The sequence below is a fragment of the Canis aureus genome, chromosome 10, assembly GCF_053574225.1.
Source record: "Canis aureus isolate CA01 chromosome 10, VMU_Caureus_v.1.0, whole genome shotgun sequence".
Classification (NCBI taxonomy): domain Eukaryota; kingdom Metazoa; phylum Chordata; class Mammalia; order Carnivora; family Canidae; genus Canis; species Canis aureus.
In genome coordinates this window covers 35,914,423-35,930,251 of record NC_135620.1, presented here as the reverse complement: position 1 = coordinate 35,930,251, position 15,829 = coordinate 35,914,423, and the positions used below count along the sequence as shown (strand labels likewise).

The 15,829-nt window shown below is 40.3% G+C and overlaps 1 long non-coding RNA gene across 8 annotated transcripts in view; it reads left to right on the top strand.

Moving 5' to 3' along the window:
* Positions 1 to 15,829, top strand: part of LOC144322215 (uncharacterized) — a 178,786-nt gene that overhangs the window by 146,595 nt on the left and 16,362 nt on the right. Inside the window, exon 6 of one of the 8 annotated variants that reach the window (XR_013387796.1) lies at positions 7,154 to 7,471. The exons of 6 other annotated variants lie outside the window; for them this stretch is intronic. This is a non-coding gene — a long non-coding RNA (uncharacterized LOC144322215). Of the gene's footprint in view, positions 1 to 757; positions 912 to 7,153; positions 7,472 to 15,829 lie in introns of those variants that run through there. One more of the 8 variants, XR_013387797.1, reaches the window with a different exon arrangement.

The following is a 15,829-nucleotide window of genomic DNA, read 5'->3' as shown; positions in this document are numbered from 1 at the left end:
TGGGGGACTTTCTGTGGTAGATAGTATAAAGACATGATAATGTGAGGACTTCTCTGGACATTTGAAGAGCCAGGCTTAGCACTGGCATTCCATTCTATGGGCTGTAACTAGTCACATTTTCCCATGTAGATATAAAGAGAGCTGGAAAATACAGAATTACTTGTTGGCCAAAAGAAAAATGGAATCTTTTCTTGAACACATTGCATTATCTTTTCCATATCATTAGCGAATCCTTATCCACATACAGCCTTGAGGTACAGATACTTGTGTGTCTTAAATCCTCAACTAGATTGCAAACTTCTAAAAATAGGAGTTGTGCGCAGCCTAGGTGGTTCAGCAGTTTAGCGCCACCTTCAGCCCAGGGCCTGATCCTGGAGACCCAGGATGGAGTCCCACATCAGGCTCCCTGTGGGGAGCCTGCTTCTCCCTCTGCCTGTGTCTCTGCCTCTCTCTCTGTTTCTGTGTCTCTCATGAATAAATAAGTAAAATCTTTAAAAAAAAATAAAAATAAGGAGTTGTGCTTTATACACTACTATTTGTAATCCTTGGAATGCCTGAGTATATTAGTTAAGGTAAGCTACTATAAAGACAGACTTCGAAAATTTAGATCCTTAAGGGAAATTGCCCCCTCCCTTTTATTTTATTTTTATTTTTATTATTATTATTTTTGCCTCAAAAGTGTTCTTGGAAAGTGTCAGTCCTCCTACTTAAGATCTTATTCAGAACATAGGCTAATGGCATCTTTGTTCATCCTCAGGATTACTTTGTGCATTGCAGTGCCAACTAGAGGGAGGATGGAGGTGTGGTGGTGGTGGGAAGTGCAGGCAAACTTTATGGATCAAGCTGGGAAAAAGCACACATCGTTTTCATCAATATTCCACTGGCAAGAAAGCACTGACATGACCACACCTCCGAGGGTCAGTAAGAAATTTAGTTTCTAGTAGGGTAGTTACAATCCTAATCAATAACTGTGGGGAAAAATGGGTATTGGTGACAATGACAGTCTTCCTCACACAGGCAAGGGCAAGTTTGTTCCCTTCTGACAATTCTTCAAATTAGGCTTTGGCATTCGCTGTTTTTGAAATTAGGAATTGATATTCAAAGGTGAAATAATGTGCCCCGTGGGACATGTCTACTAGATCTTCACACTGGGATTTGCATCTAGTGCTTCCTAGCTTCCTAACCCACTTTTCTTGTTCTGTACTGTGCTATGTCTTGCACACAGTAGGATCCCAATAAATTCATTGGGTTGATGCTTATGCCCGTGTCCCCTCCTTCTTCTTCTTAACCTCCCTCTTTCAGCTTCCCCTGCCAGTTGCAGATGTAGTGATCTGTGAAGAGTGACTTCTGTTGGCCATTCAACAGTGTGCCCTCAGAACTATGAACATATGACATCCTGCTAAGGGAAAAATATGAGTCAGCCATTTAAGCCAGGCACTTTCTTGACTTGTAACACATTCTAATTTTATTTTGTTACCACTTATTTTCTTTTTCTCATTACATTTGGCTGGAATGGCAAGCAAGTGTCTACTAAAGGTTGATTTCTGTGGAGAAAGTAATGGTATTTGATGGAAAGGACAGAAAATTCATTTCTCACCCACCCTGGGGAATGTGAAATTAATAGCGAGATCCTGGGGAATGCCAAGGAGGGAAAACCAGGGGGATATACTGTGTCCTTGATTCTGCTGGTTCCCTCTGCTCTTCCAGGAAGAGGTTTCTGCTCTTCTGAGTTTTGTTCTGCCACAAAGGTGCTATGGAAAATGCAATTATAAATTATATGCAATATCACTTAGGAGGTAGAGATTAATTAAGCAATTTGGGGAGTAGTTTACAAGCCCAGCATTCTAATCTCTCCACAACTTAATGTTTTATAGATAGTAATAAAAGCAAAGAGGGGCATGAATATCTCTCTCCATCTCGTCTCTCAGTCCCTTCAATCTCTGTACAAATTCCAGGTCACTCTGTGAGAGTCTAAGTAGGCATAAAGATACCCTAGATTCAGATGTAACTTTCCCACTGCTGGTTGAATGTCTTTGAGCAATTCATTTAAACTTTGTGAGCTTCAGTGTCCTCGTGTGTAGAGCAGGGATACTGTGTGCACTTCTATTGACAACGAAGTTTGGTAATATTTGTAAATTACCTAATGTATTTAGTATACATTAACTGTATTTTTGCCTCAAATTCAAAATGTCCAAAATCTTCTCTTAGACATTTCTGATGAATGAAAAACTGGATATTTTAAAAAATATATTTTATTTATATATTTGAGATAGAGAGAGAGAGAGAGACAGAGAGAGAATAGGGGGAGGGGCAGAGGGAGAGGGAAGGAAGGAGAGAATCTCAAGCACACTCTCCACTGAGTGCAGAGCCCAACTCAGGGCTGGATCTGAGGACCTTGAGATCACGACCTGAGCTGAAATCAAGAGTCAGAAACTTAACCAACTAAGCCACCCAGGCGTGCCTGAGGGTTTGTTTTGTTTTGTTTTGTTTTGTTGATTGTTTTATACGTTAACTTCAGGGTCACCATATTGCTTGATTTAAGCCACATCTATCCAGATTTCATCAGAAGGTAACAATTGTCCATCTATTATTCCTGCAGTTAGCCAATTAGACACTATTGCATACATAACTGTCTAGTAATGCAGTGGTTTTGCTAAATTCCACAATGTTGGAATAATTTTGCCAGTGTTCTGATTCTGGCTAGGAGAAGAGGAACCATAGGCTTCCCATGGAGGGGGCTTTTGTTGGAATCTAGATACCGCCGCTAATGGGCCAGAACGTAGGGAAAAAACCACCAAGACCCCGAAATAATTGCTTAGAAATTTCCCATCTGTAACCTACGTCTGTTAGAAATAATAGAGATTTATTCTGTTTGAGATCAGGTTTCCCCTAATGCAACCTTGTACACTGTTGGAGAAGATTGGTAGGCTTTGCAATTCATAACAGTGATCTTCTTTCTAGAGGCCCGAGGGTGTTGACAATGGAAAGTTTTTCAGGGTGACTAATGCTTTCTATGAATAAACTAGATCCTTGAGTTGTCCTCTGATGGCCTGAAATCTTAACCAAAACCTCTTTTAGGAAAATTAAGGTTTTCTTAGGGCCCACGTGGAAACCTTGCTCTCAAAGACAAAATTGAGATCCAGATTCAGTTAAAATATATTGGGAGCCTTCTACTCACTGAGTACCTTCCTTGGGGCTTTCCCATCCCTCCTGTCATGGGGACAGCTCTGATTATCTCCCCTCATCAGATGGTTATATTGCTGTGTCACTCCCTCCGCAAACTGAGACCTACGCCCTTTCTTCTTTGGTTGACATTCTTTTTCTACTTCTTTGAAAAAGCACAGATAATTTTTGCCATCCCAGGCCTCAGCAGGGAAAGGTCAAGTCATTACTGTTCAAACACCATTTCCACCAGTGAAGTCACTTGAGTCAGGGCTTCTCAGGTAAGACAACGCGGGAGGTGATACTCCAGGAAGCGTTTTTGAGACAGAATGGGAATTCACAGTGAAGACTATACATTTGGCTTCTTGGTCCCTTTTTACATAACATGAAATAGCCTTTTAACTATGTAAAAGGGAGAAAAGTGAAAGAAAGCCTGGGATCTAGCCTCGGTTGTGATTTCAGTGGAGAGGAGAGCACGGGGAGCTTACTGCCCTACCGGTTTAGCAGAAACACTGGAAGTCTGTCTGTCAACCAGGGCATCCTTTCTTGTCTTGGCTTGTTTTGGAGCTAGGAAGAGAGCTGATAGTCTTCACCCTGTCTAATTTATGTAGCTTCAGAAAGAAAGGTTGTCAGGTTCCACATGATGAAGAAAGAGGGAAAAAAGCAAATGAGACTGGGGACATGTCTAAACTCTCCGGCAGCATTGTCGCCCTGCTCATCAGGTAGGAAGAAAAACAGATTAAAGCATGTTCTTTGTTTCCAAATTCCAGGCTTGCAAAGGATGTATTATGATACTCATTTCAAAATATGGTTACATCTTGAAAGCATTTTTGTTAGATAGGCATATTATCTTTAACAATGAAGCAAGGGGGAAATAAAGGTTGGTGCATTACAGTAGACTCTTAAAATACCTTAGCAGATCTAACTTTATATATATATATATATCTTTTTACATTAGCATTCAAAACTCCTTGGCAGGAACAATAGGAACAGTTCAAAGTTCAACTCATAATCATAAGCAGACTTCTCCCCCTCTGCGCACCCCCCAACCCTGCTTTGGTTTTTGTGAGTGTATTTGGAGAGGGTGGAGAGAAGGGAAAGAGGTCAAATTCAAACGTCTTTCTCCCCCCACCCCCCCCTTTCAGGACGAGCTCTAATTTCATAATAGGATAGTTTTATTCAGAGTTAACTACTTTGGGTTCAGAATGATAATCGTAGAAAATATAAAGTAACGTTTTAAAAGCTCCGGCTGTGAAAGAAAAGGAATAGCGCAGCTTAGTAAAAGCATATGTTGCTAGTGGGACCTCACAACCACATTCAAATCACGCTCTTGCCAAATCACGTTATGTTTCTAAAGCTCCTTATTTGAATTTCCCAAGTGGGGTTCATATGGCATGTTCTGTGTTTTTGCTATACGGTATTGAAGGAGGTCCTTAGAAATCTTTCCCCTAAAGAACCCATTTTTTTTTCTTTTCTAAATAAAAGTCCTAATTAAGCCTAGTTTACATTTATGGAAGACAGGACTTCACTGACAACAACGGAAAATAAAAATCTGCTCTTGGCACCATTCGGGGTTCCGACGATGGCCCGAGGAGCCGAGGAGCAGAGCCTGCTGCCAGGGGGTGTGCCGCCCCTTGCTGGGCTTCTGTGGGAGTTAGGGCCCATCGCGGCCTGCCTTCCCGGACCTGGAGACCCCAGCCAAGCCAGTCCCAGTTGCAAAGAAAGACTGTGTTAAAACCACCCCAGGCCAGTGTATTCTTTACTTCAAAAGATTCAAAATAAAAAGTCACAGACTCCGAGATTCTGTTACCTGTTTTTGGAATGCATTTCAGTGTTTTACGAAATCTGGAGTCAGGAATTCACCCTGAAGTCCCCAGTTAATGCCTAATGTTTGCTCTCGCATTTCTCTGTAGCCTACTGTTCTGTTTAGAAAGCCTGATTGTCTTTGCTTCTTTTTAGGCTCTGCTTAATCATTGTTTATGATTTTGATAGTTCTGCCCTGGCACCTCTGAGTTCTTTATAACTTAATTATCATATCTAGCCTTACAATGAATAAAATGATTATCCTGTCCCAGCCCCCAGGCTTTGGCTGTTGGCGTGTATTAAAGCTTTAACTATTATGACATGAGATCTTTGAGTAACTTTGTAAAATACAGAGCATAGCCAGAGAGAAATAGTCCTGTTGAGGCCACATTCCCCAATGGGTGCTGCTGAACGCTTGTGTTCTCCAGTTATGACTGCCCGTCGTCATATAGGTCTGTCCAGCCTAAATATCTATCTCCTGAAATAACCGAGTCATATCTCAGCATTTTGTTCAGAAAACAAAAGGATCCATCAAGAACAGAATTATGGATGACAAGAAATATGGTTTACTGAAATAAAATTCTGCATAGCACATTGCAAATTCTATCCTTTGAGGTTCTGATATTTATTTCTAATGTTTCCCTCCTGCCGACTTCCCCCTCTCTCTCCCTGTTTCACTTTGTCACCTCTGAACTAGGAATTTTTTTTGAAACTTTTGCACAAGGTAAGAGGATAGTTTTGTTCTTTCTCATCCAGATGTCTCTTCTTCTTTTAGGATATGCTGATCTTCTAAGTGCTTTACCTGGTTCACATTCTCTGCTTATGTCCACTGGGTTTTCATATTTAGTTCAAATTTCACTTAAAATAGAAACTTTCTTTTTTCCTGACAAGCAGCATAATATTGTGGGTATGAGCACAGATGGTCCAGATCCAAATCTTGGTTCTGTGATTTGGGGCAGTTTACTTAACTTTTCTGCAAAATGAGGATAGAAATTCTCCTGAATACCTACTACTGTTGAGAACATTGAAGGCGTTAGTATGTCGCAAGCAGTCGGAAATGTGCATGGCCACAGATCTCTCTCTTGAATCATACTGATTATTATTATTATTCAGCTGTATCACTCTGTGAAATGGCTTCGTTTTCAGTCTGCAGAGCCTGCAGTTATTTGTCTCTCTCTAAGGCAAGTGCTCTGCTCTCCTTTTTTTGGTTCTGTTCAAAGTAGAGTCTTGCCCAAGGTCTAGTATTGACAGAAGATGGTTACTTGGTTCCTTTGTTGGGAAAAGTAATGTCCAGTTTAAGGGGAACTCCTTCTCCCTAATGAGAAATGACACCAAGGCTATGTTTCTTCGAATAAACATTTTTCCAGGAATTGTGGCTGTATCCCTCTCTCCTGGGATGGGCTATACTTAAACAAAACAATTCGCATATGTGCAAATGCATTTACTCCAACAACTCAATTCCTGAGCCTTTGCTTTATAATTGTCCATTCTTCTGTATTTGTCATTTTTAGGCTCAAATATGATTTCTGTATCCCTTTTATTGTCACTGGAAATATAAAGAGAATGTTCTCCATTGCTTTTTTTTTTTTTTTTTTAGAAAGAGAGAGAGAGAAAGTACATGGGCTAGGGAGGACGGGCAGAGGGAGAGGCGCAGAGAGAGAGTCTTAAGCAGGCTCCACTCCCAGTGTGGAGGAGCCCAACGTGGGGCTCGATCTCACCACCCTGAGATCATCACCTGAGCTGAAATCAACAGTCAGACACTTAACAGACTGAGCCACCCAGGCACCCCTTGGATTATCAATTTTTAAAAAAATGATGGAAAGTGTCTGGCTGAGAATCAGCCCCTGCAGAACTCTATGTGACAGCCCTGTGGACTCTCACCAATAATGTGCATTCTAAGCAGGGCAATATGAAGTTACAATTAGTATATCATTAAGAGTAAAATCTGTTAAATTACTGGTAGAGTGTCTAGCATCTCCAAGTTGATGTTACCACAGGCAAATACCCAATAATCTTTGATTCTGCTACGTCTGCAAAACTGTCAGGATACGATGGAAGAGAAATAGAGTCCTCTGAAGGAAATCAATTAGAAAATATGCATTCATCTTCCTCACAAAATAATATTTTACGTAGTAGCCTGCCATCTTCCAGTTGCTTACAAATGCGTTTTTCTGTTATATTTTAATAGAGAGGCATTATACGCTGAAGACGAAGAGAATGGTCTCTGAGTCGGAGTGCTTGGGTGTGCATGCTGGCTCCTCCACTCACCAGCTTTGAGTGTTCATGCAGGTTACTTAACCTCCCTGGCCTCACTTTCCTCATCTGTAAAATGAGGATGATAACAGTTGCTACCCCATACAGTTGTTGTGAGGATAGTTGTGCTTGCTATATAGAACCATCAGCGGAGCAATAGCTATTATTAAAAGATGAAAGGACAATCGTGCTTCATTTGTATAACACCTAATTTGTCCATTAGTCTTGAAAACATTAAACCATTGCTGTCAAACTTCTCTTTCTCATACCTCCTTCTTTTACCAGATAGCAGAAGGCAAATAAAATCCTGGGACGTTGCCTTTTCATTGCCACCGGTTGAGAAGAAAGTGACTGGGGAAAAACAAAATTCTAGCATGCTTTTACCCTGCCTAGCTGAGACCACTTAATAAATCACTTAACTATCACATAAAAAAACAAACCTAAAGAAATATACAAGGAGCAGTGATTCGTGAAAAATAAAATACTGTGGCATATTTTTACCCTGCTGTGCTGAAACAATTCAATAAACCTCTTAGCACCTAAAAGTTGGCCAAATGCACTTGGGTATATCAGTAAAAAATAAGGATCAACATAAAACATAAACATAGGGGGTCAGTATAAAGAATTAAAGACAAATACTGAGCCTGTAATAGAATATGACAAAATCATACTGGTGGTACAAAGATGATAAAAATATGGGAAATACTTAAAATGCAAATAATGAAAGAATTTCTCCCACAAAGCCTACAATGACACCTGGGTTACTTTCCTAAAACTTTCAAAGTTCTGTTGAAAGTGGAGACATCATCTGGGGGTGAGGGAGAGGAGTTTACCTTTTACTGGTTGCCAGTTACAATCACGGATTCATTTATCAGAGTACTGGAGAACTGGCTGCCGTGGGGTTGTGTGTGAGTGGACAAAGTCTCTGGTGCTGGAGGCCCCGTCTGGCAAGTGGTGACTTAACGTGTGCCAGGGAGGCCACCAAACATTGACGAGTCAGGTGGATTCCGGAGGCAAAGAAAATGCCCTCAGCCAAGACAATTCCATAGCTTTTGTCTCTGCCTGTTCTTACTTAGACTGTCATTTCTGGCCTTCCTTCCCCTTCTTTATGGCCCCTCACACCCCGACAAAGTTCTTGCTTAATTTTAAAGCCCTGACTTACAGCTGGCTGCTGCCAAGGAATGACCTTCCCCATTTGACCAGTGTTAAAGAGGCCGATGGCGATGATGCTTTTGAATATACTCAGAGACTACTCTTTGGGAGTTAGAAGTCAACATACAGAAGAATTAAGAGCACAATTTTAATTTTAAGAGAAAACTGTATGCAGAGGTGTGTTGGGTGACTGTTTCTGCAAGAAGCCTGTTTTGAAAGAAAGCCTGGGTTTTCTTCTAGACAGAGCTGAGTTCAAGTCTCTTCCCCATCATGTTCTAGGAAGTTGACCTTGCTCACATTATGGAACCTCTGAGCATCCGTGTACTCACATGCTATCTCGGGATAATGCTGCTCCTTTGGCTGTTATAAGTTATACAGAGAGACAGCAGACATAGGACAGCCTGCCCAGTGCCTGCAGCATGGCTTACGTTCAAGGAACATCAGTGACCTTCCCTGCTACCTTTATAAAAAAATCATTATAATCAGGGAAGAAATACAGGAGAAAAAAAAATATTTGGCATCTCCACTATAGCTATAACTATATAAATATATAATAAACATGGGAGGTAAACATATATGTCTATTTCCCCATGTTTATTTTTTTATGTTGATCCCTATTTTTTACTGATATACCCAAGTGTATTTGTCTGATTTTTAGGTGATAGCTAAGTGGCTTACTGGATTGTTTCAGCTCAGCAGGGTAAAAATATGCCACAGTATTTTATTTTTCACAAATCACTGCTTCTTGTGTTCTGTCAAAGCTCCTAATCTGGTGGACAGATTATAGAATCAAATTTTAAGCAGATTTCAAAATCTCTCCCGTGTGTGTGTTTACATGTGTATGCATGCATGCATACATGTGTGTCTATGTATATGTGTGTATGTAATGTCAAATGTAAACAATCAGATATGCAACAAAAATGGTAAATACTGAGAGTAATGAGAGAACAATCTGCCTAAATTCCTATCAATTGAGAAACAAAAATTTAGGCAGCTCCAGGATTTCAGAAATAAAACCAAATCAAACAATCAAGGGCATAAGAACACAAAAACATGTATGCAGATTTTGTTCCCAAAGAGAACAGTTCCCATTTTCCCCTTGATCTATACCTTTTGAAGACTGTGTTGCCTCTAAGAGTGGAAGGATATTTAGTAACTTTCTAGGATTACACCTCCCTGAAATTTTGTCAAAAGGTCTTTTTCCTTTTTAAGTCTGCCCCGCAAATCTACTCTTTCTCTTCCCCTTCCTTCCTCCCAAATCCTCAGTGACTCTGACAGCTGCAATCTCTTCCTCCCACTCCCCCCTTGGATGTGGAGCTGGGTTGCCATTGGAGACCTCCCCAGCTCCCAGGCGCTAGCTCCGGCCAAGAACTGAGGTGGTGGACAGAAAGTAGCAGAAAGTAGTCAATAATTAGAAAAACAGATTTTTCAGCCAAGCCCAGTAACCAGAGCTTGGAATTTCATATCTGAGATATTGGTTTCGCTAATTAATTAGCACAAAAATAATGGTCTGTGGGGGAACGTAGCTTTAGAAACTTTTGGCCGGGACTGCTACAAATGAACAATATGCACAGGAAAATGTTAATAGTTGAGGAGGAGAAAGGCATTTTAACAGAGTTTTATAGAATGTGGTTTAGGGTCCTCAGGGCAAACATATGCATTACACATCTAACCCCACACTGAGAAAATAATCCCCAATGTTGGTTCCTCTGCTAGTCCTATTAAAAATTCCCCGAAACGTAAAAGCTGCCAATTTTAGACTAAGAATAAATGGCTCGTGGTTCCTTCTGCAACGGCATCCAAGATTCATGCTCCAGCGCTGCGCACGAATCGCGGGGGGAGGAAGGGCTCTGGTTCCTGGGTTTCCAGAAAAGGCCAGTGGGTTGACCCAATCCTGTTTCCTCCAGACCGGGCACCCAGAGGCCACTTCGTGTCAGAGCTGGTTGGAGGGAGGATTTCACACCGAAGGAGGCCAGCACTGTGTTTGCTTTTTGTATGATGTCGGAGGTGGGGCTTGGGCCTCATGATGATGGGACCTCCAAGCGCCCTGCATCCTGTCGAGGGGCCCTCGCCTGGAACTCCCGCCCGCACGGGGAGCCAGGGGGCCTGGGCCAGGCCGCAAGGCGGGCCATTTCTGCAGACCACTCTCCTGCACGTTAGTGGGGCTACTCGGGTGACTGGATGGCCTGCTCTGGCCTTGAGTATCCAGCTCATTTCCTAGTTACGAAGTGTGATGCGGAAGGATGTGGGGCGGTGATGTTAGTGACTGGAGGCACAGACCAATTCAGAATTGGTTCCCATCAAAATGTTCTTTATTGATTGGAAAAAAAGAAACAAAAACAAAAAACAAAACGAAACAAAACCCCTTTTGGTTCTGAGATCAGAAAACCAAAGTTGGAACCTCAGCTGTCAGCTGGGTAATCTCAGATAACTCCTCTAGCTTTCCTGGGTCGGAAGTTGCCCCCCTATAGAATGGAACCACCGAGCCCTGTCCAGACTTGCATGGAAGCGAGGACCAAGGGGGGCACCGCTCCAAAATGCTATGCAAATATAAGCCATTATTGTTTGCGGGTTAAGATACGCAGATGCAGATGCAGATGCGCAACGGTGGTGGTTGGAGGCGCCCTCGGTCCCTTTGAGGTTCTCGGCGACAGCTCTCATTCGAATTCTCATGTGACTTCTGGTGCCCTGCAGGTGGGAATTCACACCTGTCCTATGCTGAACTAGGTTTCACCAGTTACACAATTCTGAACTAGGTTGTAGTAATTATGTGCCTACCAGAGATGGGGAAACCACAAGAGCAAGCCGAGTCTGGTGTTCACTTCCTATTAATTCTTCATCCTCTTACTCACACTTGTGACCCAAAGGTTTACTCATCTCTTAGCACTCTAATGTCTTCCAGAATAATGCCTCCTTCATTCGTGGGGACCATGATCTATAAGGCACAGATAGGTAAGTGTCTGTTATTTCTCTAGGCTCTTAGGGGGTTTCTGAGTGTGATCTCCAGGCAATATGTCCAGGTCCTCTTAAGGCCTCTGTTCTCAGGAGCAAGAACATTTAGACAAGTTCTTGAAGTTCTTAGGTTTGGAATTTGACGTCCAAGGAGAACTGGATGCTTTGTTTTGGGCTACCCCCAAGTCTGCATGTTACTGTGCACAATGATACGTGTAGAGAGGATTGGCCTACATTTCCGAGAATAAACATTATGCACATGTATAGACCATTTCTTTAGGCTTTTTTTTTTTTTTTAGAACGCTCTTTGAGAGGCCATGGTACAAATGCTACCTGGTCTTTTTACCGACTTGAAATTAGTCATTGCAAGTTTCATTTCATGATGACCCTATTCTAATTCAAATTCCCTGCATGTGACAGTGTCCCTTTTTACTTCTAAGCCTGGCCTATTTTCTACCTTTGCCCCCTTTTATGTGTGGCAGAGGAAAGTGTAATTCTGTTGCATATCATACGATGACAACTTTGACTCCACATCCTTGGAATTTTGCCTGGTAAGGGGCTGATATTAGGTCACATGTACACTGAACTCTGCAATGAGAAGCAAGGCAGGCGAGGTCTGTTCCATAAAAGCACTTCTTTTTTTTCCAGCAAATTCCCCAGTCGAGTATTGTTCTAAGTAACTAAGGATCTGATTCTCAACAATTAAATCTGCTGTCACATTTTATTTATAATGGCAGTTCAAGATTGGGCTAGTAACTATAAGGTCTCAATTTTTTTTGGCAGCTGCAAGGCTAAGGGAATGGAATGGGTGTTGTGCAGTTGTGTTAGTACTGGTCTCCTTCAACAACTATGGATTTGGAGTGTGTTTGTTTTAAGGCTGGGAGTCAAGCGACTGTGATATGGTTCAAGGAGGCAGGGACATTCTCGGTGAGTGTTATGTTAGACCTTTGTAAAAACAACTGGGGGGAAGGGGCTTTGTATGTGAGGTGAGAGGATATAACGAGCAGAAAATGGGGGTACTTGAGGTAAAACTGTCTGTATCATTGGATCTCCTTACACTGATCTAGCCCATATATTATTCTGAATGTTTTTTTGAAAGGTACAGCTCAAGGAATAGGGCACTGCTGATACCATTTACTGTTGCAACATGTGGTGAGACAAGGAGCTATGATAGCAAGGCAAGATGGTGGAGGCAAGAAGGCTACTGTGCTGGAGTGTAGAATACATATTGTACTATTTGTATTGGGAGGAGCCTTATGGTAAAAAATGGAAAATGGTGGCATCAGATAAGGCTGGACAGGGAGAAATGAAATGTAGTCGTGGCAGAAAAAGACCTTTATTCTTGGCCTGTGACAAACACAATATAAGGCAAAGGAGACTGGTGCAGTTTCATGGGTACATCCAATAACAAAATGATGCAATAGACTTTTGACATAGCTGCAATCTTTCCCTTCTGTTCCAAATTGCAAATAAGCTAGTCTTGAGGGAATGTTATTATAAGAAACAGATAAAAAGGTTTAGTCACCATCACCTGAGAAGGGTTAAGGGTACAAAAATATATCCATGCAATAGTTTCCCAACTTAGTCTTGTAGTCATTTGGGAAACTTCTTTTAAAAATTTATACAGATATGTATATAATTTCTCCATCTTACACTAAGGGATTTCTGATTTGATGGATCTGATATGGGGCCCATGATTTCATTAAGCTGTTTAGCTGACTGTAATAATAAATAATCTTTGAGAACCAATTTTCTAATTAAGGTGAAGACTCTTAAACTGGGGCTCAGGACACCTGGTGTCTACCACCAGATTTACCCAATTAGAATCAATTCAGCTTTCCATGGTAATAACAAAATGGGTTCTTTTTCTCACAGGGCATTTTGTAAAGCTCATTCCATGTATCATAGATGTAAAATATTGGTCATATGAACATGTAACTTTTTAACTACTCTTGTACCTACAGGTTTAAGAGATTATTTCAAAATTTTAAAGATATTTCTAACTGAAATGTCTTAGAAAATCTCCCAACACAACAAAAAAATAAGAAAAAGAAATACATAGTCTATTTTAGACAAAACTAGACAAGCAATGTCTGCAACCTGGAACAGGGTGTTTTAAAAATCTCTGGGGAATTAAAATAGTAAATTAACTATCTTGGAATTAAAATAAAAAACATATAATAGGTTCAATTTAAAAAACCCTCTAAAATATTTGGATGATGTTATCCAGAAAATAAAACAAACAAATAGACAAATAGATGTGCAATAAGAAAAAAGGGGAAGGAAATTATAGAATAAATATAATAGAAAATATGAAAAAAGAACACAAAAATATGAAAGAGGAATATGATCAAGGAAGAAAAACAAAACCAAAAGGCAAACATCTCAAATTGCAAGGGCCCATGAAGTACCCATGTCATCACACATTTGAAACAAAACCACCTAGAAATTTCCAAATAGAAAATAAAGACAGATTCACACATAACAAGGATCAGATATCAGAATACCACAATGCTGGTAGACTTCCTAACAGCTCTGTTGGGAGATAGAGGAAAATGGTGCCTTTAAAATTTTAAAGTAAGTGATCTTCAGTCTATAATTTTCTGTCCTTAAAAACTACAAATCAAAGGTAATGGAAGATTAGTGGTGTTTTCAGACAGGCAAAGCCTCAAACATTTTCACTACGATATTCTCTTTCTCAGTAAGTTACTGGAGGGAGTTTTCCATTAAAAGAAGACTAAATAAGGAAAGAAAAAGATACCAAAACTAGGATCCAGTACAGATTAGAAAGAAAGGAAATTGGCCAAGGAAAGTTCCAAAGTAAGAGCCGTGAAAATCTAAAGAGGTGGGAGGAGATAGATGGAGAATTATCTACATTAAAGTAGGATTATCTACATTAAAAAATAATAAAAATGATAAATTATCTGATGGGCTTGATCATGTACAAAATTAAGGGACATATTCTAAAGATTGCAGTAGGTGAGGGGACACTTAATGAGGGATAGATAAATAGAATGTTTTTTAAATGAGGTACTTACTAACCCCAAGAAAAACAAAGAGCTTATATAAGAAAAGATGTGTAATCGTAGTCTACTACTTGATTGAGTACTGAACAATTATCACAATATCTAATAGTGAAAAGACTATGATTAGCTATATGGGGGAGGGAAAGGAGAGAGTGTAAGAAAGCTAAATTTTTCATTTATTAAAATACAACTAATAAAGTCTAAATGTGATGAACCAATATATGTGAGTAAATGCATGTGGTTCTAGGAAAACTGAGATAGTTTTTAAAGAGATAATTTTTATAAAAGTTAAAAATGGTTACATCCGAGGAGGAGAAAATGGAAGAAAGAGAATAGAGGGGATTTTTTACATGCCTTTTAGCATAATTTGACTTTTTATTTCTTATTATTTAAGTTTTTTAAGATTTGTATTCATTTATTTGAGACAGAGAGAGATGGCGGGGGGAGAGAGAAGCAGACTCCCTGCTGAGTAGGGAGCCCACTGCGGGGCTTGATTCAGGACCCTGAGATCATGACCTGAACCTATGGTAGACGCCTCACTGACTGAGTCACCCAGGCATCCCTGACTTTTTAAATTGTATGTATTCTTCTCCAAAAAAAAAAAAAAAAATCACAATTTCAAAACTAAATATCAATTAGGGTTGAAAAAGATTTAAAAAAAGATCAAGGAATTCACTCATTTCCAGCCTACTGATCAATTTGGCACAGATTAGATATTGCTATAGAATTTCTCTTCTCTCCTCTACCCTCTGTAAGACCCATCCAAGGTGTGGAGGCTCCAGGCTTACTGCACGCTCCCATTGCCCAAAGGAAATGGGTTTGCTCAGCTGATTTGCTCCATAGCAGTGGTCACAAACCTTATATACTTTGGAATTGCCATCTCAAAATGCAGACCTCCAGCAGATTCAGTTGAGAGATTCTGATTCAAGAGGTCTGGGATATATTGATGAATTGATCTGAACAAGTATGTGACATAAACTTGGTAGAGGCAATCAAGAGACTCAATGAAAACTTGTATAAAGGTATTGGAATTCAAAATGTTAATATATTGAGAAACACATTCATTTATTCACTCATCTAATACTTATTTGAGCTCATTCTCCTTTCAGACAATAAACTAGATGTTGATTAAATGATGCATACTCTCAAGAGATTCATATTTTAGCCATTTGTCAGAGAAATGACAGGGCAAAACCTATCTCCTATGACTGGATCCTAGAGGTCACTTTGGAAGACATACATGAACAGATAGAACCATTCACATAATAAACTGCCTCAGCCTAAAGTCAGCTTTGAAATTAGTCACAGCATTCTTTATCATGAGGCACTGACTTGGGAATCAGACAGGCCTGGTTTGAACCTCGATCTTTCCTTTCCGAGCATACCACAAAACCTTATGGACATCTGGCAGTTGGATACAGTAACAGCTTATCCTATAAGCTTAAATTATTTGAAGCATATAGAATGTTGACTAGAGTGCC